At 39.5% G+C, this 22,466-nt stretch overlaps 1 non-coding gene across 1 annotated transcript; it reads right to left on the bottom strand.

The window, feature by feature from the left end:
- Positions 1-1,133: 1,133 nt before the first annotated feature.
- On the bottom strand, positions 1,134-1,240 carry LOC133752631 (U6 spliceosomal RNA). Its single transcript, XR_009864958.1, has one exon. It is a non-coding gene; the product is annotated as a U6 spliceosomal RNA (small nuclear RNA).
- Between the last annotated feature and the right edge of the window lie 21,226 nt (positions 1,241-22,466).

The raw sequence follows: 22,466 nt of genomic DNA, 5'->3' as shown, positions 1-22,466 counted from the left end.
AAAAATGAATTTAAAGAAGAATGGGATGGGAGAGGGAGTAGGAGGTGGGATGGAGTTGGGGAAGAAGGGTGGGTATGGGGGGAAAACTACTATATTCATAATGTTGTACCTATGAAAATTGTATTTATTAAATAAAAGATAAAAAAGAAAAAAGGCTTATGGGATATAGCAAAAGCAGTATTAAGAGGGAAGTTTATAGCAATTAGTACCTACTTCAAGAAACTGGAAAATCACCAAATAAATGAGCTGTTAATGCATTTCAAGGATCTAGAGAAACAACAACAAACCAAACTCCAAAGTAGTAGTAGGAAAGAAATAATTAAAATGAAAGAATAAATAAAATACAAAATAAAAAATAGTACCAAAGATCCATGAAATGAAGAGCTGGTTTTTTGAGAAAATAAACAAAATTGACACATCATTTGTCTAACTAAGTGAAAAAAAAAAAGAAAGGAAAAGACCAAAATCAATAAAATCAGAAACAAAAAAGGAAATGTAACAATAGACACCAGAGAAATAAAAAGAATCATCAGGAATTACTACAAAGAAATGTATGCCAACAAATCAGGAAAACTAGGAGAAATGGATAGATTCCTAGACACATACTACCTACCTAAATTGAGTCTTGAAGACATAGAACCTTTACAGACCAATAACCATGATGGAAATTGAATCAGTAATAAAGACCCTTCCATGAAAGGAAATCCCAGGTCCTGATGGCTTCACTGATGAATTCTAGCAGATATTTAAAGAACTAACTCCAATTCTTCTCGATCTATTCAAAATAATTGAAAGGGAGGGAAACCTCCCAAACTCTTTCCTATGAAATTTGCACCACTTTAATTTCAAAGCCAGGAAAAGACACAACAAACAGAACTATAGACCAATTTCCTTGAAGAACATAGATGCAAAAACCCTCAACAAAATGCTAGCCAATCAAACCCACAAAATATATCAGAAAGATCATTCACCTGGACCAAGTGGGATTTATCCCAGGTATGCAGGAATGGTTTAATATCCAAATATCAATAAATGTGGTTCACCACATTAATAAACTGAAGACAAAAAGCATATGATTATCTCATTAGATGCAGAGAAAGCATTGGACAAAATTCAACACCGTTTTATTTTTTTAAAATATGGAACGCTTCACGAATTTGCGTGTCATCCTTGCGCAGGGGTCATGCTAATCTTCTCTGTATTGTTCCAATTTTAATATATGTGCTGCCGAAGCGAGCACTCAACACCGTTTCATAATGAAAACCTTAAGCAAATTGGGTATAGACAGAACATTCCTCAACATAATCAAATCAATTTATAACAAACCCACAGCCAGCATCCTACTGAGGGGGAATAATTGGAGGCATTCCCATTAAGATCCAGAACCAGATAAGGAATCTCAATCTCACCATTGCTATTCAATGTAGTCTTAGAAGTTTTATCCAGATCCAGTAGGCAAGGAAAAAAATCAAAGGGATACAAATTGGAAAAGAAGAAGTCAAATTATCGCTATTTGCTGGTGACATGATTCTCTATATATGGAACCCAAAAGACTCCACTGGGAGACTACTGGAACTCATAAAAGAGTTTGGTACAGTAGCAGGATATAAAATAAGCACAGAAAAATCAATAGCTTTTGTATACACAGATAATGCCATAGCTGAAAAAGAACTTCTAAGATCAATCCCATTCACAATAGCTGCAAAAAAATTTAAATACCCTGGAGCAAATTTAACCAATGACATCAAAGATCTCTATGATGAAAATTACAAAACATTCAAGAAAGAAATAGTAGAAGATATAAAAAAGTGGAAAGGGCCCAGCACTGTGGCATAGCAGGTAAAGTCGGTGCCTGCAGTGCTGGCACCCCTTATGGCACCGGTTTGAGTCCTGGCTGCTCCACTTCTGATCCAGTTCTCTGCTATGGCCTGGGAAAGCAGCAGAAGATTGCCCAAGTTCTTGGATCCCTGCACCCACATGGGAGACTCAGAAGAAGCTCCTGGCTCCTGGCTTCGGATCAGCCTGGCTGTGGCTGTTGCAGCCATTTGGGAAGTGAACCAGCAGATGGAAGACTTCTCTCTCTTCTATGCCTCTGCCTCTCTTTAATTCGACCTTTCAAATAAATAAAATAAGTCTTAAAAAAAAACCAAGCTGGAGGTATCACAATACCAGACCTCACAAAATTCTACAGGGCAGTTATAACCAAAACAACCTGGTACTGGAACAAAATCAGATGTGTAGACGAATGGAGCAGAATAAACTGCAGAAATTAATCCATGCATCTACAGTACACTTATTTTGATCAAAGAGAAAAAACCATCCCTGGAAGAAGGACAGTCTCTTCAACAAATGGTGCTGATAAAACTGGATCTCCACATGCAGAAGTATGAATTGAGAGCCCTACCTTACACTTTACACAAAAATCCACTCAAATGTATCAGGACCCTAAATCTACAATGTGATACCATCAAATTACTAGAGAACATTGGGGAAATGCTACAAGACATTGGCATAGGCAAAGACTTCTTGGAAGACCCCAGAAGCACAGGCAATCAAAGCCAAAATTAACAAGTGGGATTACCTCAAACTGAGAAGCTTCTGCGCTGCAAAAGTAGCTCTCAGCAATGTGAAGACAACTGACAGAATGGGAGGAAATATTTGCAAACCATACCACTGACAAAGGATTAACTTCCATAATCTATCAAGAGCTCAAGAAACTCAACAGCTATGAAACAAACAACCTAGTCAAGAAATGTGCAAAGGACCTGAACAGACATTTTTCAAGAGAGGAAATTGAAATGGCCAGTAGACACATTAAAAAATGCTTAAGATTACTAGCCATCAAGGAAATGCAAATCAAAACCACAACGAAGTTTCACCTCACCCCTGTTAGAACGGTTCTCATACAGAAATCAACAAACAACAAATTTTGGCAAGGATTTGGGGAGAAGGGTCTTGATCCACTGGTGGTAGGAATGGAAACTGGTAAAGTCACTGTGGAAGTCAGTATGGAGATATCTCAGAAAGCTGATCCTTTATTAGTACTTTTAAACAAACTTTTTGAAGTGTTTTTATAGTGTTTTTCTTTTCTTCATTCTATATTTCAATGATTTACACTGATTTAGGATGAAATAGATTTATGCCTCTTGGCTCTAACAGAAAAACCAAATTCCTTCTGCATACTGATGATATGCTTTTATGATAGTGAATGTGGGATGGTCTCAGAGGACAAAAGATTAATAAATAATTGCCACAGAGGACTTAGTATTTTTTAATTTTTTAAAAAAGATTTTTTAATAGACCAATATAGCAATTTTAATAATAGCTTTTAAAATCTTTAACTCTTTTTGTAGATTGCCAATTGATTTGAATTGCTTTTTGTTTTTAGTAACCTCAGTTAACCATACTTTCTCTCAATTGGTACTGTTAATACATTATTGGCGTCATCTGTTTACAGAGCCATCCCAAAGTACTGAATACAATAGAAGTGGCTGGAAAAAGTCCATAGGAACCTATAGGAGGACAGCTAAACACAGAACCAACAATGCTTCAGTTTTATGAGCAGCAAATCATATATAACTGTGGATGACAAAAGACTTTAAGTCACCATGTTTAAAATGATAAACTCATCAACCAACAAGAGGCACTTGCTTACTTCACAGTATTTTAAGTCCAAGATTTACTGGAAATTTTAGAGTCCAGATTGTTTGGAACTTTGATTTTTTGAATGCCTGTCAAGAATGCCAACAAGGCTCAAAATCCAAAATATCTGGTTGAAATAAGATTCCTTAAAATCATGACATAACATAGACCAAATTTGATCATTGTTACAAGGTGATTATTCAAATCTTTGAAAATAAGCACACATTTAAATAACCCATAGCTCTTAATAAAAATTCAGCTGTTTTTGAACAATTAGAATTTAACAGACATCAAGAGAACATAATAGATTACTTTAACACATTGCTTTAACAGAGCATCAGAGTTTAATTCTATGTCAAAGAGAAATTGAGCTTCCTGTGATCCTTTGCTGTGAGGTTTCCTTCCTTTACCTTCTTTCATATTGATGACCATGTTTCTGTGTTTCTGTGTGTAACACATCTTTAAGCATCTTTTGCAGGGCAGGACGAGTGGCAACAAATTCTTTCAATTTCTGTTTGCTATGAAAAATCTATTTCACCTTCATTCACAAATGAGAGCTTTGCAGGATATAATATTCTGGGCTGGCAGTTTTTCTCTCTTAGTACCTGGGCTATGTCTCGCCATTCCCTTCTAGCTTGTAGGGTTTCTGATGAGAAGTCTGCTGTGAGTCTAATTGGAGATTACCTGAGAGTAATCTGACGTTTCTCTCTTGCACCTTTTAGAATCTTTTCTTTATGTTTCACTGTGGTGAGTTTGATTACAACATGTCGTGGTGAGGATCTCTTTTGGTCATGTTTATTAGGGGTTCTATAAGCTTCCTGTACTAAGATGCCTCTGTCCTTCTCCAAACCTGGGAAATTTTCTGCTAGTATCTCACTAAAAAGGCCTTCTAATCCTTTCTCCCTCTCCATGCCTTCAGGAACTCCTAGAACCCGAATGTTAGGTTTTTTAATAGTATCCTTAGATTCCCGACAATATTTTTTAGATTTCTAATTTCCTCTTCTTTTCTTTGGTTTGCCTGTTTCCTTTCCTGTTCTCTGTCTTCTAAGTCTGATATTCTCTCTTCTGCTTCGCCCATTCTGTTTTTAAGGCTCTCTAATGTGTTTGTCATTTGATCTATTGAATTCTTCATTTCATTATGATTTCTCATGACTATCACAGTTTCTTGTTCTACTAGTTGTTTCATTTCATTTTGATTCCTCCTTAATATTTCATTTTCACGAGAGAGAAATCCATTAAGGATTTCTGTAGTTCAAGAATTTGTTTTTGAGAACTTCTTAATGTTCTTATCAATTTTCTGAGATCTGCTTCTTGCATTTCTTCTATCTCATCATCTTCATAATCTTGAATTGGGGTGTCTTTTTCATTTGGGGGCATCATAGTGTCTTCCTTGTTCTTGTTACCTCAGTTTTTGCGTTTGTTGTTTGGCATGTTATACTATGGCTCTAGGTTAAGTGGATTGTCTGCTTTCGATGGAGCCTTAGAGGCTTGAGATGAGTGTGGCATGAGAGCTCTGTTTGGTTCCTCAGGATTGAGGGTGTGCCAAAGGTGACACTCACAAGTTAGGCATGGTAAATCTCTCTCTTTCTTTCTTTCTTTTTTATTCAAAAGGGAAGTAATTCCACACAGCTGAATGGAATTGGAGGTAGTTAGCAGGCGAATGATATACCCACAGGAGCCAGAGATCGGAAGCTCTTTCCCAAGGTCCACACAGGGAATTTCTGTTGCCCTCAGTGTGGGCTCCAATTCTCCTGCAGTCTCCAACTAGGTTGCCAAGTTAGATCCTAATCTCCTGTTATTTCACACCCCCCCCCCGAGTCAGGTTTTTCTGCTAGGCTCAGGGCTGGTGCAGACCTGAGGTCGCCCTGCTTATGACGTATGTCCAAAATGGCGTCTGCTCTTTGTCTTGCTCGCCTTTGAGAGGTGAGTGGAGAGAGAGAAACTCGTGTCCGTATCGGTCACTTTTTTTTTTCTCTCTCTCTTCTAGTTAGCCTGGTGAACTTTTCCCCATGGGGTTTCAAGCCTTGTTCCCTCTAGTCTCCTCTTTCCGCTTGCCCGCTGGTGTCTCGGGCTATTGAGGTTCGGCTCACCTCGCGTTCCAGCGCTGGTGTGTTGATTCTGCCGCTGGTGTCGCGAACTTAGGCTCCTACGCTCTCCACGCAGGTCCACTGTGAATCACTAGTTCCGGAAGAGTTTCCTCTGCTGTTTCTTCCCCTACTCTTCCTTGAACCTGCAGTATCTCCAATTTTTTTAAACTGTCTCTTCCCGGACTATCAGTGTGTTCCCTTCCTATTCTGCCATCTTGCTGCTCCCCCCAAAAAAGATTTATTTTTATTTATTTGAAAGACAGAGTCACAGAAAGAGGTAGAGAGAGAGAGAGAGAGGTTTTCCATCTTGGTTCACTCCCTAAATGGCCGCAGTTGCCGGAGCTGACCTGATCCAAAGTCAGGAGCCAGGAACTTCTTCTGGGTCTCACATGCGAGTGCAGGACCCAAGGACTTAGGCCATCTTCTACTGTTTTTCCAGGCCATAGCAGAGAGCTGGATCAGAAGAAGAGCAACCAGGACTACAACTGGTACCTATATGGGATCTTGGAACTTCAGGCCAGGGCTTTAACCTGCTGTGCTACAGTGCCCGCCCCCTTAATATTTAAAAAAAAATATATTGTTAAATTGGAAAGCAGAGTTATGGGGTTGAGGTGAGAGATATCTCCCATTCACTGGTTTACTTTCTAAGTTCCTGCAGCAACTAGGGCTAGGCCAGGCCAAAGCCAGGAGTCAGGAATTCCATACAGGTCTCTCTCATGGGTGTCAGGAACCCAAGTACTTGGGCCATCTTCTCCTGCCTCCCAGGCACCTACATCAACAGAAAACTTGTTCAGAAGTGCAGAGTAGCTGGGAGTCTGACATGGGATATAGGCATCCAATCATAGTTTAATTCATTGAACTCTGCCTGGGTCTTAATATTAATTATTCTCAACTAAAGCATTATTTTAGAAAATTTCATCTAAAATGTAACCAATATGTAACTAATAATTTCTTTTTAAAAAAGATTTATTTATTTATTTATTTATTTGAAAGGCAGAATTACAGAAAGGCAGAGGCCAGAGAGAGGGAGAAAGAGAGAGAGGCCTTCCACCCACTGGCTCACTCCCTAAATGGCCACAATGGCTGGAGCTGCGCTGATCTGAAGCCAGGAGCCAGGAGCTTCTTCCTGGTCTCCCACGTGGGTGCAGGGGCCCAAGGACTTGGGCCATCTTCTACTGCTTTTCCAGGCCATAGCAGAGAGCTGGATAAGAAGTGGAACAGCTCAGACTCCAATCGGCACCCATATGGAATGCTGGCACTGCAGGCTGCGGCTTTACCTGCTACGCCACAGTGCCAGCCCCAATAATTTCATACACTGGAAAAGTTCATTCATATTTTCATGAAGGAGGGACATTGGCAGTTAAACAAATTATGGTAGCTTGTTTCTTCCTAAATGTGTAAAAATGTAACATTCTATTGGACTACTCTTTGTATCTTTTGTAGATACAATAGATAACATATAAAACTGTCAGTACAGGCTAATCTGCTTAACACTGTAGAATTGTAAAGTACAAGACTTTAGGAATTGCATTAATTATGAGTGAGAACAGACCAAATCTTTAATCATCTTACAAATGCAACTTATTTACTGTCTAAAACTTCACTGTCTGATAGCCGCTAGTCACATGTTATTATTAACTTTTAAAGTAATTAAGACTAAACCGAATTAAAAGTTCAGTTTCTTAGCTAAAATTTGATGTTGAATATCCAAATGTGGCCAGCAGTTACCTTTGTACTGTGCCAGGTTAGAACATTTCCCACATGTTCCAAATTTTTATTGGATGGTGATCTAAAATGATTTTCTCATAATTCAAAAAATTTATGTAGGGGCCAGTGTTGTGGCTTAGTGGGTTGGGATGCTGCCTGTGATGCCAGCATCCCTAATGAGCACCTATTTGAGTCCTGGGGGCTCCACTTCTGACCCAGTTCCCTGCCAATGCACCTGTAAAAACAGCAGAAAATAGGCCAAGTACTTGGACTCCTGATACCCATGTGGAAGACCCAGAAGGAGTTCCAGGATCCTGGCTTCAGCCTGGCACAACTCTGGCCATTGCAGCCATTTGTGGAGTGAACAAGCAGGTGGAAGATCTCTCTGTGATTCTTTCTTTTGTTCTCTGTAACTCTACTTTTCAAATAAACCTTTAATAATATTTATGTGTTCTTCAATCACTTTCCAACAGATTTTTGTTTCAAGATAGCTTAATTAACTATTAATAACTATAGCTTCTGATCCCTTGTCCACAAAGACCAACAAGAAACAAATATACAAATTGAACTGTCAATGAAACTAGGATATATTCAAGTAAAATATAAATATAGAAAAAGAGAAATCCAAAGTGATGTAGCAGGTGGGAGAAAGGCCATGTCTAAATTCTTGAGTGTGTGTGCATGCATGTTCACACATAATGGGCAAAACCCAGAAGCAATCAGATGTTTTCTACAGACTTGAGAAAAGCCTGGGTATTGGAAGTAGGTTGTAAAAATAGGAGACCAGTACTGCTCACTTCTATCCTTCAAGGTTGGAGTGTGTCCTTGACTCTGGTAGGAAACTGCATGTTCATTCTCCAGTTCAGCCAAAGTAGATGTTCCAGATTGGGGACACCAGTAACAGAGGGTAGGTGTATCCTGAATGATAATAATCTCCTATATCCTTTCTGATCCCAGTTCCAATAGCAGCCAGGTTATTTTCCAGAGCAAAAATACATTGATAGTGACATAGAAGCTTCACAAAAAGCTAACTGGTGGTGGTGGTGGTGGAGGGAGACTTTTAGTCTAGTAGTTAAGCACTATTAAGATGACAGCAACTGACATGGGAGTCCCTGAATGTGATAGTCTGCTCTGATGTCTGACTTCAGATTCCTGCTCATGCATACCCTGGGAGGTGGCTGTGATGGCTGACGTAGTTGGTTTTCTGCCACATGGGGGATCTGCATTGAGTTCCTAGATTCCAGCTTCAGTCCAGTTCAAACCTAAATTTTCAGGCATTTGGGGATAGTATCTTTCTTTCCCTTTGTCTCTTAAATTAAAAAAAAATTAAAGCCAACTAAACTAGTGTGCTCACTGAAGCTCACTGTTGCACCAGCAGACATCATCAATGTCTTATTTCTCTATTCTTGGAAAGGAAGTAATAGCCAATGATATCAGATGTTTAAGTATAATCTCCACCAACATATGAAGACACTGAAATGAGTGAAGAGGGAAAAATGCACCTCAGGTGGAGGGAAGAAGGGAGAGAAGATGCAAGAAGAAGAAAATTTCAACAAAGCGTCAGAGAGATAAGAGAAATATTGCACAAATTAACAAAGAGTGGGATGCCACTAAAGGGAATTGAAAAATTTTAAATATGAGAATATGATAAATTCAATGGAAACTTTGAAAGATAAATTTAAAGAAATCTTTCTAAAAGTTGAACAGAAAGAAAAAAGAGGTATTAGAAGAGAAGTCAGGAAAATTAGAAATTCAATACCCAATGAACAAAAGTCCCAAAGAGGAAAAATACAGAAAATGACTATAAAGAAATATAAGAATATTTCTCTAACCTGAGGGATATTAATATTGGCACAATGCATGAAACATAACCTATACCATGGCACATGATTGTGAAATTTCAGGACATCAGGAACACAAAAGATCTTACGGAAGATGGGCCACATTAGAAAGAACAAGGATTAGAATGACATTGATCTTGTTGACAGTGACTGGTTTCTAGACAGACTCCAGAGAAACAGGTTGTGTATACTGTACAGGCAGGGCAAACGGTTGAAAATGACTTACCCTGGACACAGGAGTGAGCAGCTGGGGAAAGAGTTTGCAAAGATTGTCTATATTTCTATTAGATGACTTTTGGCATTCTTTGACATATAAAATTAGTTGTATATGCTATGTGATAAAAATAAAAAAATAAAACCAACTTTTTTTGTGAATGTTTCTTTCTTAAAAGATTTATCCAGTTATTTGAAAGGCGGAGTAACAGAGAGGGCAAAGAAGAGTTAGAGAGAGAAGTCTTCTATCCGCTGGTCATTCCCCAAATGGCGCAATGGTTGAGGTTGGTCTAGACTGAAGCCAGGAGCCAAGAGCTTTATCCTGGTCTACCAGGTATGTGTGGGGGCCCCAGTACTTGGGTCATCCTCTGCTGCTATCCCAGGCACATGAACAGGGAGCTGGATTGAAATTAGAACAGCTGGATTCAAACTGGTGCCCATATGGGATGCCAGCGCTGCAGATGCTGGCTTAACCCACTATGCCACAGCACAAGCCCCCAACCCCTTTTCTAAGAAAATAATCTCAAACTGTTAATATCTGATTCTTATTACACTCCTAGTTTATAGAATAAACAGAATTTTGTAAATCAAATGTGGGAAATATTCAATTAAAATTATACACCAATAGTTTATAATATGATGAAAAAGAAGAGACGACTAAACATATGGCTTTTTCATGTGTAGATTTTTTGACATCATAAAATACATAGCTGATATAATACACTGATATAAAATGACAACTGTGCCTCTCTAAAAGGAAATGTAGCCCCACTTCAAATCTTGCCCTCAGAATTCACAATAAAGACTGCGGCAATCATTAAGCAAGCAGAGAAAAATGACCTAATTGACTGACAAGGAATACTTTTCCATGCTCAGCTTGTCAAAGATGCATTAATACCAGCCAAGCCTAACATCTTGACCATGACATTTCAGTATGTCAATGGTTACATAAAAATTCTAAGAATACTCTTTTATTTTGAGGATGACTTTTCTAGATACTGAGATTTACTAAGAATAAGAAGTTAAATATATTATCATGGGCATTTTGAAACTCCTGTGTTTCCCACCAGGTCTTCCATCCAAGAATCCGTAATGCTTTGGACTTCAAATAATACATATGATGTCAGAATAACAATAAGGGCAGATTTAAAATGGAAGTTTGATAACATGATTTAAGTGTATTTTTCTTCCTGCATATCAAAGTAGTAAAATAGAAATCTATCAATTAATTATGTGTTAAAGAATATGTGATGACTTCCTTTTGCCTAGTATATAAAATTTGAACTCCTTAAACTTTTACTCAAAAACTAACATTTTTCTCTCCTTTACTCAGTTTTCTTTCCTTGTTTCTATAGGTTTTTTTTTTTTTTTGAGAAGCAGAGAGAGAAAGAGAGAGAGAGAGAGATATCTTGTCTACTGAGAGAGAGAGAGAGAGAGAGAGAGAGATCTTGTCTCCTGATTGAATTCCAAAATGCCTTGGGCTAAAAACAGGAAGTCAATCTAGGGCTCCCTTAGAGGATGACATGAATCCAATTACTTGAACCATCACTGCTGCTTCCCAGGGTCTGCATAGGCTGCAAGCTGAAATCTGGATGGAGCAGGGACTCAAACCCAGGCATTCAGATGTGAGATGTCTGCAGTTTAACTAGCATCTTAACCAGCATCTTAACCACCAAGCCAAATGCCCACCCCTCTTCACTGTTCTTAAGACTTTATCAGTGCAAGCCAGATCAGCGTACCTGCTATTTTTAAGTCTGAAATGTTTTCAGCCCTACTTTGTGCTGCTGGCCATGTTGTCAGCTTTGCATGTCTTCTTTCTCCCCTCTGCAAACCTCAGTGTTTCTCCACCTTACGGTGCTGATTGGAAACCCTGCTCCAGGAGCCCCACTGTGCTTGATGCTAAAGGTGGCCATTGTATGGTTATTTGGTTGGCTCCTTCTTATCACTCTGGATCCCTTGGTTTTCGCTTTTATATATCAAAACATAGTTTATATGAATTACTGGTAATTTTGCTCATATTTTTTCGTCGTAAACTTACAGCAAATTAGCAACTGATTTGTTTCTTTTGACAGCTACCTACTAGATTTCAGCTCTATGGTATCCTATTTAAAGTTGCTAAAACACTTCTATATGTCTTTACGGATATTATGTTAATTGTAAATTATGGAGTTGATGGTACCACAAAGCTCCATGGTATGCTTAGTCTGTCTGTTTTCCACAGTGGCTGCATTCCTCAGTAGTCTAGAAACTGACCTATGAGAGCTTGCTCCCTTAGGGGTTGGGATGACACCAGCTATGGTGGGGAGGCCAGGTCATGGCTGGGGCCCTTTCCAGTGAGTCCAGGCAGAAGGGAAGAGTGAACTGCAGGACACAAAAGTGCAGTCATATCAAGATGCCTGTTGACTACTGATGGGTTGAGGATTATAGTCCAATGGTCCTGGTGGTTTGAAGAGAAGAGGATGAATGAATTTAGACCCTAGAGGTGAATCTGTCCACACTCCAGGACTGTTTGATGTCCTGACATTATGCCCAAACCAGCCATCTGGGGCTCCTTAGTGAATGTGGACCTCACAACAGCCATCAGGCCTGCAGTGACTCCACGGAGGCCATGTGGGTAAGAAGCAGGAGCACGCACACAGATCTCTACCCCGCTGTCCCGCCCCCACCAGGATTACACCCAGGTGACCCTCCACCTGCTCCTCATCACAATTCAGTTCTAGGGTTTCCTCCAGCTCTCTAGGTACTCCTGGGTGGATTTTGGGGAGGGTGGGAGCTGAAAGCTTTGTTAGTTACCCATAATTCTGGGAAATGTTATATCACTGTAAGGTAAGCTTTCTTAGTCTTTTTTGTTTCATTGACTTCTTTGGAAATCTGCTAAATCTTCTCAAAACAATACTTTTTAATGAGCAAAATAAAAAAAAAGCCCATAGCATTACAAAGAAAGTATTCATATTGAAATGCACTTAATACAATTTTAATGTTTATGATGCTTCTTTATTAATAAATATCAAGATCCAATGTCCAAACTAATTGATCCATTTCTAATAGTGAGGAATTTCACAATTTCTAGATATTTAGAACAACTCTAATATGATAAGAAAATGTGTGACTTGCACTGATGATAAAATAAAAATAGTGCTAATATATGGTAAGTTGTTGAAGAAATGGCTAAATAGATTTTTGTGGGAAAGTGTAATTTGTTTTCTGACCAAATTCAGAGACCTCTGACTTCTCCATGGTTCCCCAGCTTAGGAGCCCCTACTCTACACTATCTCCATTACAGTGAAAGTAGAGAGGAAAATAGGAAGAAGTGGGACCATGGATGTTTACAAGAGCTTAGAAACCTCAGATTGAGCTTACAACCTCTGTCCATCACTTTAAGCAATGATTATATCATCTAATTAACCTGTATGGCATTCCTAGGAAGTTGGTTCTATTATCTGTGTGTAACATGTGAAGATGTCGAAGCCCAGAAAGACTGAGTAAATTGCTAAATATCAGAGAGCTAGCAAGTGAAGCAACCAGAATTAAAATATGATTCTGTTATCAGAGCCAGAGTTCTCTAAATCGTGCAGTTTGTTTTCCCTTGCAAAACACACCTAACCATCTTTGCATTCTTATGGGACAATGTCTTGCACATAATATGCATGTGACAGGTGTGTGTGTGAGTGTGAGAGAGAGAGAGAGAGAGGGAGAGAGAGTGTGTGTGTGTGTGTGTGTGTGTGTTTGCGTTTTGGTAGTGGTGGTGTTGCACAGAGGGAGTGGTTGTGAACATCTGCTTTCCTAATCTTGTTTTATTGTAATCTCAATTCCCTAAACCCTACTCTTAGGGAGGCAGGAAAAGGGAAGTCACATTAAAATCAACAACTCAAAAGTTTCTAGCATAGATCATTAGCGGTTGCAGTAGTGAAGTGCATTTAAAATCAGGTTAAAGATCTAAATCTAAATTGTGAGTAAAATGTGATTGTTTTTTCTTACTTTCCTGCCCCCAAGTCTCCAAGTTTTCCTTTATAGGACCAGTGATAGTCATGTGTTTACTGTGGATCCTTCTAGAAAATTCAATGCATGTACAAGGGAGAAGGGGAAAGTCTAGCATTTTAGTTGTTATCTTGCTACCCTCTAAGGATTGTTTCATATCACAGATACATTTAACATATAACATTTTGCTGTGAGAATGTACTCATGTACAGTCCAGAGATAAAAGGCATCAGAGGGGCCGGCGCCATGGCTCACTAGGCTAATCCTCCACCTGCGGCGCAGGCACTCTGGGTTCTAGTCCTGGTTGAGGCGCCAGATTCTGTGCCAGTTATTCCTCTTCGAGTCCAGCTCTCTGCTGTGGCCCGGGAGTGCAGTGGAGGTTGGGCCCTGCACCTACATGAGAATGATATATGCAGCTAGTCCTATGTTGACAGACATTCATGCTATCTCCAAATTTTAATTCTTTTTTAAAAAGATTTATTTTATTTATTTGAAAGACAGAGTTACAGATAGAGGTAGAGACAGAGAGAGAGGTCTTCCATCCACTGGTTCACTTCCCAGATGGCCGCAATGGCCGGAGCTGTACTGATCTGAAGCCAGGAGCCAGGAGCTTCTTCTGGGTCTCCCATGTGGGTGTAGGGGCCCAAGAACTTGGGCCATCCTCCACTGCTTTCCCAGGATGCAGCAGGGAGCTGGATCGGAAGAGGAGCAGCTGGGACTAGAACCAGCACCCATATGGGATGCCGGCGCCTCAGGTCAGGGCTTTAACCCACTGCGCCACAGAATAGGCCCCCCAATTTTAATTCTTAAAAGCAGTACATAGGCATCTCAGGGAAGAGTTAAACAGCAGTGGACACTGTGGCTCTAGGAGGGTGTGGGTGCACAGCAAAAGCACAAACACAGCACAGGATCCCAGCAGCTGAGAGTCTCAGTGCCAGCTTTGGAGAGTAGGATGAGACCAGTCTGCAGAAGCCCAAGCCACTAACAATATAGCCACAGGGAAGAGACTGTTGTGAGTCTGGCCTGAAGCCCTGTGGGGAACAGAGTACCTGCCAACCCAGAAGGGAAAAAGGGGGCACATTTCTCTCTCCCCTACATCCCTCTGACAATTGCACCCTGCAACTGCTTGAGATAGGGTGGGTATCATTTTGGAAATACATAACACCAGCTTGTGTCTGCATGCATACCGACCAGCCTGGGTCTAGCTGGGAAGACTGACGGGGGCTGAATGCCATGTAGGACTATGAAGTACCCCCAGCTTCCCAACACATCACAGGCTCTAGGGCTCAAACTGCCCAGGTGGGGTGCCCTAGGAGCATCTCTGCTCTCTGTGCAAGGGACTGACTGGCAGGGCAGTGTGGATCCTCAGTGCCCTGTGACCGAGATCTACCATGCCCAACCTGGGTGTTATCGTGGTACCACCTTACCCTGGAGCACTGAACAAAGCTCCCTGGCCACATCCAGCAAATTCCATGGGTATTCACTGAAAGAGCAGACACTCCACTAAGCCACAGAGGTACAGTCCAGAGATAAAAGGCATCAGAGGGGCCGGTGCCATGGCTCACTATGCTAATCCTCCACCTGCGGCGCAGGCACTCCGGGTTCTAGTCCTGGTTGAGGCGCCAGATTCTGTGCCAGTTATTCCTCTTCGAGTCCAGCTCTCTGCTGTGGCCCGGGAGTGCAGTGGAGGTTGGGCCCTGCACCTACATGGGAGACCAGGAGGAAGCACCTGGCTTCTGGCTTTGGATTGGCGCAATGCGCCAGCTGCAATGTGCCAGCCCTAGCAGCCACTTGGGGGGTGAACCAACGGAAAAAGGAAGACCTTTCTTTCTGTCTCTCTCTCTCACTGTCTAACTCTGCCTGTCAAAAAAAAGGCATCAGAGGGAAAAACCAACAGTATCCCCACGAATGCCTAAAAATGAATGTGGAAATTGAAGAAACAAGACTAAGAAAGACAACATGATGCTCCCCAAAAGGACACACTTCAATAATAGGGTGTGAAGATGAAGAGATTCATAACGCCAGAAACAGAATCCAAGAGATTAATCGTAGGATTACTCAGAAGCAATCAGAAACAAATACATGAATTAAAGAAATCTGTACATGACATAGATGAAAAGTTTTCTCATGAAATTGAGGTTTTAAAGACAAATCAAAATGAAATATTAGAAATGAGGAATTCAATAGATCAAATAAAAAATGCAGTGGAAAGCCTTAATAACAGACTTGGTGAGGCAGAAAAAAAGCATATCTAAGCTAGAAGACAAATATCTGCAAATTTTGTCAAATAAAAAAATAATTAAAAAAATTAAATACACTGTTGAAGATTTATGGGATACTATCCAACGACCTAACATATGGGCTTTATGAGTTCCTGAAGACATGGAAAGAGAAAATGGATTAGAAGGCTTTTTAATTAATTACAGAAAAATTCTGCAATGTGGAGAAAGAGATGTCCAAGTAAAGGAAGCACAGAATTCCTAGTAGACATGACCAGAGAAGATCTACAACATGACACACTATAGTCAAACTTTCCACAGTAAAACATAGAGAAAAGATTCTAAAATGTGCACGAGAGAAATGCCAGATTACTTCTAGAGGATCTCCAATTAGACTCACTGCTGTCTTCTCATCAGAAACCCTACAGGCTAAGGGAGAATGGTGAGATATAGTCCAACTCTTAACAAAAAAAAAAAAAAAAAAAAAAAAAAAAAAAAAAAAAAAAAAAAAAAAAAAAAACCTGTCAACCCATAAACCTGTACCCTGCAAAGCTCTCATTTAAGAACGGAGGGGAAATAAAGGCCTTCCATAACAGAAATTGAAAGAATTCTTCACCACATCTACACACAGAAACATACTCATTACTATGAAAGATTCTGAAGGTAGAAAATCTCCCAGTAAAAGTACAAAGGAAATCCATGGGAAACAATAGGAATATTTAGGGAAAAATGGCAGGAGCAAGTCATTACTTATCAATAGCCACCTTGAATGTAAATGGCCTCAACTCTCCATTTAAAACATACAGACTGGCTGAATGGATTAAAAAACAAAACTCCTCCTGGTTTGTGTTAAAGCAGATCAGAGGCTGCAAGTCAAGGGAGTGCCCAAGTCCCATCTCTAATCTTCGGTGGCCTGAACTACAAGTCTATAGTCACAGTCATGTTCTGTAGTAGTTCTTCTAAGGTAGACAATGCCCATGAGGAAAATTATATTCTCACTTTAAAACTTTCTTTCCCTTTTGTCTGAAAGGGAGGTTTTTTCTACTTACTGTATACTTCGCTGATGGCGAAGTGAATCTAGCTATGAGATTATTATTTAAGTTCTTATTTTGGCTATGCTATTACAGAAAAATGTTAGCCATCTCTTTTATAAGGTCTAAAGATTAAATTGTGCGTCCTACAGATTCCTTCATAATAGAATTAGTTTCCTACCTCGAAGAGAATAGAGAAATGAAAGAACAAGTTGGGCTTAGAATAGAGAAATGAGGGAGCAAGTCCTAGATCGCTTGCTGACAATAGCAATATCACATGAATACTTAGCAAACCGTTTCAACCATTAGATAACAACTTAAGAAAACATTTACCAGAAGGTCCAATGCCTTCTATAAATTTTAAGAATCATGTATTTGAAAACACCTCTTAAATATCTAACATGGTGTAGTTTGTTTAACCAGCAAACTTAAGCACAACCATATAAAATGTTTTTAGTTTCTTTCTACCAACAAGTTTAAAACATATGATACACAGCTTCAGGTCACACAAATTAAAATGTATCTTTGACTGATTTTAGCAGCTTAAATTTATGGACAATCTTATCTATAAGCCATTTAAAATAAAACTCTTAATAAAATTTCCCCGTGTGGACATACAATATGTACACACATATAACATAGCATAGTAGAGCAATATAGCAATTTTAATAATAGCTTTTAAAATCTTTAACTCTTTTTGTAGATTGCCAATTGATTTGAATTGCTTTTTCTTTTTAGTAACCTCAGTTAACCATACTTTCTCTCAGTTGGTACTGTTAATACATTATTGGCTTCATCTGTTTACAGAGCCATCCCAAAGTACTGAATACAATAAAAGTGGCTGGAAAAAGTCCATAGGAACCTATAGGAGGACAGCTAAACACAGAACCAACAACGCTTTAGTTTTATGAGCAGCACATCATATATAACTATGGATGACAAAAGACTTTAAGTCGCCATGTTTAAAATTATAAACTCATCAACCAACAAGAGGCACTTGCTTACTTCACAGTATTTTTGAAAGCACCTGTAGGATTTTACAAGTATTTAACCCTTTAGGCCTCTGGGGCTTTCTCATTAAGATAACTATCATGTCTAGTAACACAAGATCATTAGACTTTTTAATTCTCAAACATTTGTATTAATAGCATTTTCCATTATAGAAACTTAAAGTCTGGTACCACATCACATCTTGACAGTCCTTCTAATATAATCCGACTAGACTGATTAGTTGGTGTCTCTATAAGATGAGAGACATAGGTCCTTCGATTTTTTCAGTTGGGCCCAAACTGGAAAAACCAAAGTCCAGGATTTACTGGAAATTTTAGAGTCCAGATTGTTTGAAACTTTGATTTTTTGAATGCCTGTGAAGAATGCCAAGAAGGCTCAAACTCCAAAATATCTGGTTGAAATAAGATTCCTTAAAATCATGACATAACATAGACCAAATTTGATCATTGTTACAAGGTGATTATTCAAATCTTTGAAAATAAGCACATATTTAAATAACCCATAGTTCTTAATAAAAATTCAGCTGTTTTTGAACAATTAGAATTGAACAGACATCAAGAGAACATAATAGATTACTTTAACACATTGCTTTAACAGAGCATCAGAGTTTAATTCTATGTCAAAGAGAAATTGAGCTTCCTGTGATCTTTTGCTGTGAGGTTTCCTTCCTTTACCTTCTTTCATATTGGTGACCATGTTTCTGTGTTTCTGTGTGTAACACATCTTTAAGCATCTTTTGCAGGGCAGGATGAGTGGCAACAAATTCTTTCAGTTTCTGTTTGCTATGAAAAGTCTTAATTTCACCTTCATTCACAAATGAGAGCTTTGCAGGATATAGTATTCTGGGCTGGCAGTTTTTCTCTCTTACTACCTGGGCTATGTCTCGCCATTCCCTTCTAGCTTGTAGGGTTTCTGATGAAAAGTCTGCTGTGAGTCTAATTGGAGATCCTCTGAGAGTAATCTGACGTTTCTCTCTTGCACCTTTTAGGATCTTCTCTTTATGTTTCACTGTGGTGAGTTTGATTACAACATGTCGTGGTGAGGATCTCTTTTGGTCATGTTTATTAGGGGTTCTATAAGCTTCCTGTACTAAGATGCCTCTGTCCTTCTCCAAACCTGGGAAATTTTCTGCTAGTATCTCACTAAAAAGGCCTTCTAATCCTTTCTCCCTCTCCATGCCTTCAGGAACTCCTAGAACCCGAATGTTGGGTTTTTTAATAGTATCCTGTAGATTCCCGACAATATTTTTTAGATTTCTAATTTCTTCTTCTTTTCTTTGGTTTGCCTGTTTCCTTTCCTGTTCTCTGTCTTCTAGGTCTGATATTCTCTCTTCTGCTTCGCCCATTCTGTTTTTAAGGCTCTCTAATGTGTTTGTCATTTGATCTATTGAATTCTTCATTTCATTATGATTTCTTGTGACTATCACAGTTTCTTGTTCCACTAGTTGTTTCATTTCATTTTGATTCCTCCTTAATATTTCATTTTCACGAGAGAGATTTTCTATCTTGTCCATGAAGGATTTCTGTAGTTCAAGAATTTGTTTTTGAGAACTTCTTAATGTTCTTATCAATTTTTTGAGATCCGCTTCTTGCATTTCTTCGATTTCCTCATCTTCATAATCTTGAATTGGGGTGTCTTTTTCATTTGGGGCATCATAGTGTCTTCCTTGTTCTTGTTACCTCGGTTTTTGCGTTTGTTGTATGGCTTGTTGGAGATATTTGGTTTCTTCACCGTGGTGTTTTTTCTTGTTACGCTATGACTCTATATTAAGTGGACTGTCTGCTTTCAGTGGAGCCTTAGAGGCTTGAGATGAGTGTGGACTGAGAGCTGTGTTTGGTTCCTCAGGATTGAGGGTGTGTCAAAGATGACACTCCCAGGTTAGGCATGGTAAATCTCTCTTTTTTTTATTCAAAAGGGAAGTAATTCAGCACAGCTGAACGTAATTGGAGGTAGTTAGCAGGCAAATGATATACCCACAGTAGCCAGAGATCGGAAGCTCTTTCCCAAAGACCACACAGGGAATCTGTGCTGCCCTCAGTGTGGGCTCCAATTCTCCTGCAGTCTCCCACTGGGTTGCCAAGTTAGATGCTAGTCTCCTGTTATTTCACCCCTCCCCCCAGAGTCAGGTGTGTCTGCTAGGCTCAGGGCTGGTGCAGACCTGAGGTCGCCCTGCTTATGACGTATGTCCAAAATGGCGCCTGCTCTGTCTTGCTCGCTTTTGAGAGGTGAGTGGAGAGAGAGAAACTTGTGTCCGTATCGGTCACTTTTTTTATTTTTTTCCTCTCTCTCTTCTAGTTAGCCTGGTGAATTTTTCCCCACGGAGTTTCAAGCCCCGTTCCCTCTAGCCTCCTCTTTCCGCTTGCCCGCTGGTGTCTCGGGCTATGGAGGTTCGGCTCACCTCGCGTTCCAGCGCTGGTGTGTTGAGTCTGCTGCTGGTGTCCCAAACTTGGGCTCCCACGCTCTCCACGCAGGTCCACTGTGAATCACTAGTTCCGGAAGAGTTTCCTCTGCTGTTTCATCCCCTACTCTTCCTTAACCCTGCAGTATTTCCACTTATATTAAACTGTCTCTCCCCCAGACTAATAGTGTGCTCCCTGCCTATTCCGCCATCTTGCCGCTCTCCGGAAGAATCAATTTCATCAACACGTCCATGCTACCAAAAGCAATTTACAGATTCAGTGAGATACTAATGAAAATACCAAGGACATTCTCAGATATAGAAAAAAAATACTGAAATTCATGAAAACAAGGGACACCATGAATAGCTACAACAATCTTATACAACAACAACAAAAAAGTGGGAGGCATCACAAAACCAGATTTCAAGACATAGTACAGGGCAGTTATAATCAAAATAATCTGGTACTGGCACAGAAACAGATGTGTAAACCAATGTTGTAGAATAGAAGTGCCAGAAATCAAGCCATGCATCTACATCCAACTTATCTTTTACTAAGGAGCTAAAATCCATCCCTGAGGCAAGGGCAGTCTCTTTAACAAATGGTGCTATGAAAACTGGGTATGCTCATGCAGAAGTATGAAGCAAGACCCCTACCTTTATTACACAAAAATCCACTCAAAATTGATCAAAGACCTACATCTACGACCCAATACCATCAATTTAGAGAACATTGGGGAAACCCTGCAAGACATTGGCATAGGCAAAGACTCCTTGGAAAAGGCCCCAGAAGCACAGGAAATTAAAGGCAAAATTGACAAATAGGATTAAATCAAATTGAGAAGCTTCTGCACTGCAAAAGAAACACTCAGCAAACTAAAGAGTCAACCAACAGAATGAGAGAAATTATTTGCAAATTATGCAACTGATAAACAATTAATAACCAGAATATATAAAGAGCTCAAGAAACTCAACCACAACCAGCCAAACAATCTAGTTAAGAAATGAGCCAATGATTTAAACAGGAATTTTTCAAGAGAAGAAATGCAAATGGCCAATAGACACACGAAAAAACGCTCAGGATCACCAGCCATCGGGGAAATACAAATCAAAACCACAATGAGGTTTCACCTCAACCCAGTTACAATGGCTTTCATACAGAAATCAACAAACAACAAATGCTGGCAAGGATGTAGGGGAAAATGTCCCTAATCCACTGTTGGTGGGAATATAAACTGGTACAGTCACTATGGAATACTCTATGGAGATATCTCAGAAATCTGTATATAGACCTATCATATGACCCAGCCATTCCACTTCTGGGAATTTACCCAAGGGAAATGACAGCATATGAAAGAATTATCTGTACCCCATGTTTATTGCAGCTCAATTCACAATAGCTAAAATATGGAATCAACCCAAATGTCTGTCAACTGAAGACTGGATAAATAAATTATGGGATATGTACACCATGGAATACTACGCAGTGATAAAAAATGAAATCCCATCATTTGCAGCAAAATGAATGAAACTGGAAACCATTATACTTAGTGAAGTAAGCCAGTCCCCAAAGGAAAAATAACAAATAGTCTTGTGCTCATATTTAAAGGAACATAGACACTTTCCTGACTCAATGGCCTATTTTGGTCACTTTGTAAAAATGTCTGTTTTGGTTTATATTTTGGGTGTGGTATATACTCTTTCCCCAGAATCCTGGCAGCCTACGGCAGGATGCTAGAAATAGTTCTAATAAACAGTGTCTCGCAAACACTTCACGGCAGTGACTGCTTGGCTGAGGTGTAGCTGATTTGTGACAAGCCCCTTCACTCACACTACACTGATACAGCAACATCAGAGCATGTTACAGCTGTCTTTTTCTCTAGGCATTTAACTCATAAAATATGCCAAAAATAAATGATGCCAGTAGAAGTCCAGCAATGATGCGGCATCATACATTTCCATGGTTAACTGGGCTTTTGCTAACTTAAGACTTTTGATGTGCAGTTTCCAACTCTGGGTTCTTCTTCAAATAGGTCAAGAGTAACATATTTTTTCTGTCCACTGGGGAGGCAAGCCATCTTATAAATGTCACTGATGAAGAACACTCTCAAATGCTATAATGCTTGCTTAGATTGGTTGAAATTCAGAGCAATAAAATATTTCTGAGTATATTCTCAGAAAAACATTGTAGGTCTCCCTATTTGTCATTATTTTCTTGATCCCTTCCTACTTTTAGCTTTGAGAAGTTCAATGAACTTTACATTTGCTTTTCCTAGCCTCTGTTAGATTTTCAGGCTAAAGGGTTTTCCTAATGATTGTTGCAAATGGACAAAATTCAG

Source organism: Lepus europaeus, chromosome 2 (assembly GCF_033115175.1).
Source record: "Lepus europaeus isolate LE1 chromosome 2, mLepTim1.pri, whole genome shotgun sequence".
Taxonomy (NCBI): Eukaryota; Metazoa; Chordata; class Mammalia; order Lagomorpha; family Leporidae; genus Lepus; species Lepus europaeus.
This window is presented reverse-complemented; position numbering and strand designations above follow the sequence as displayed.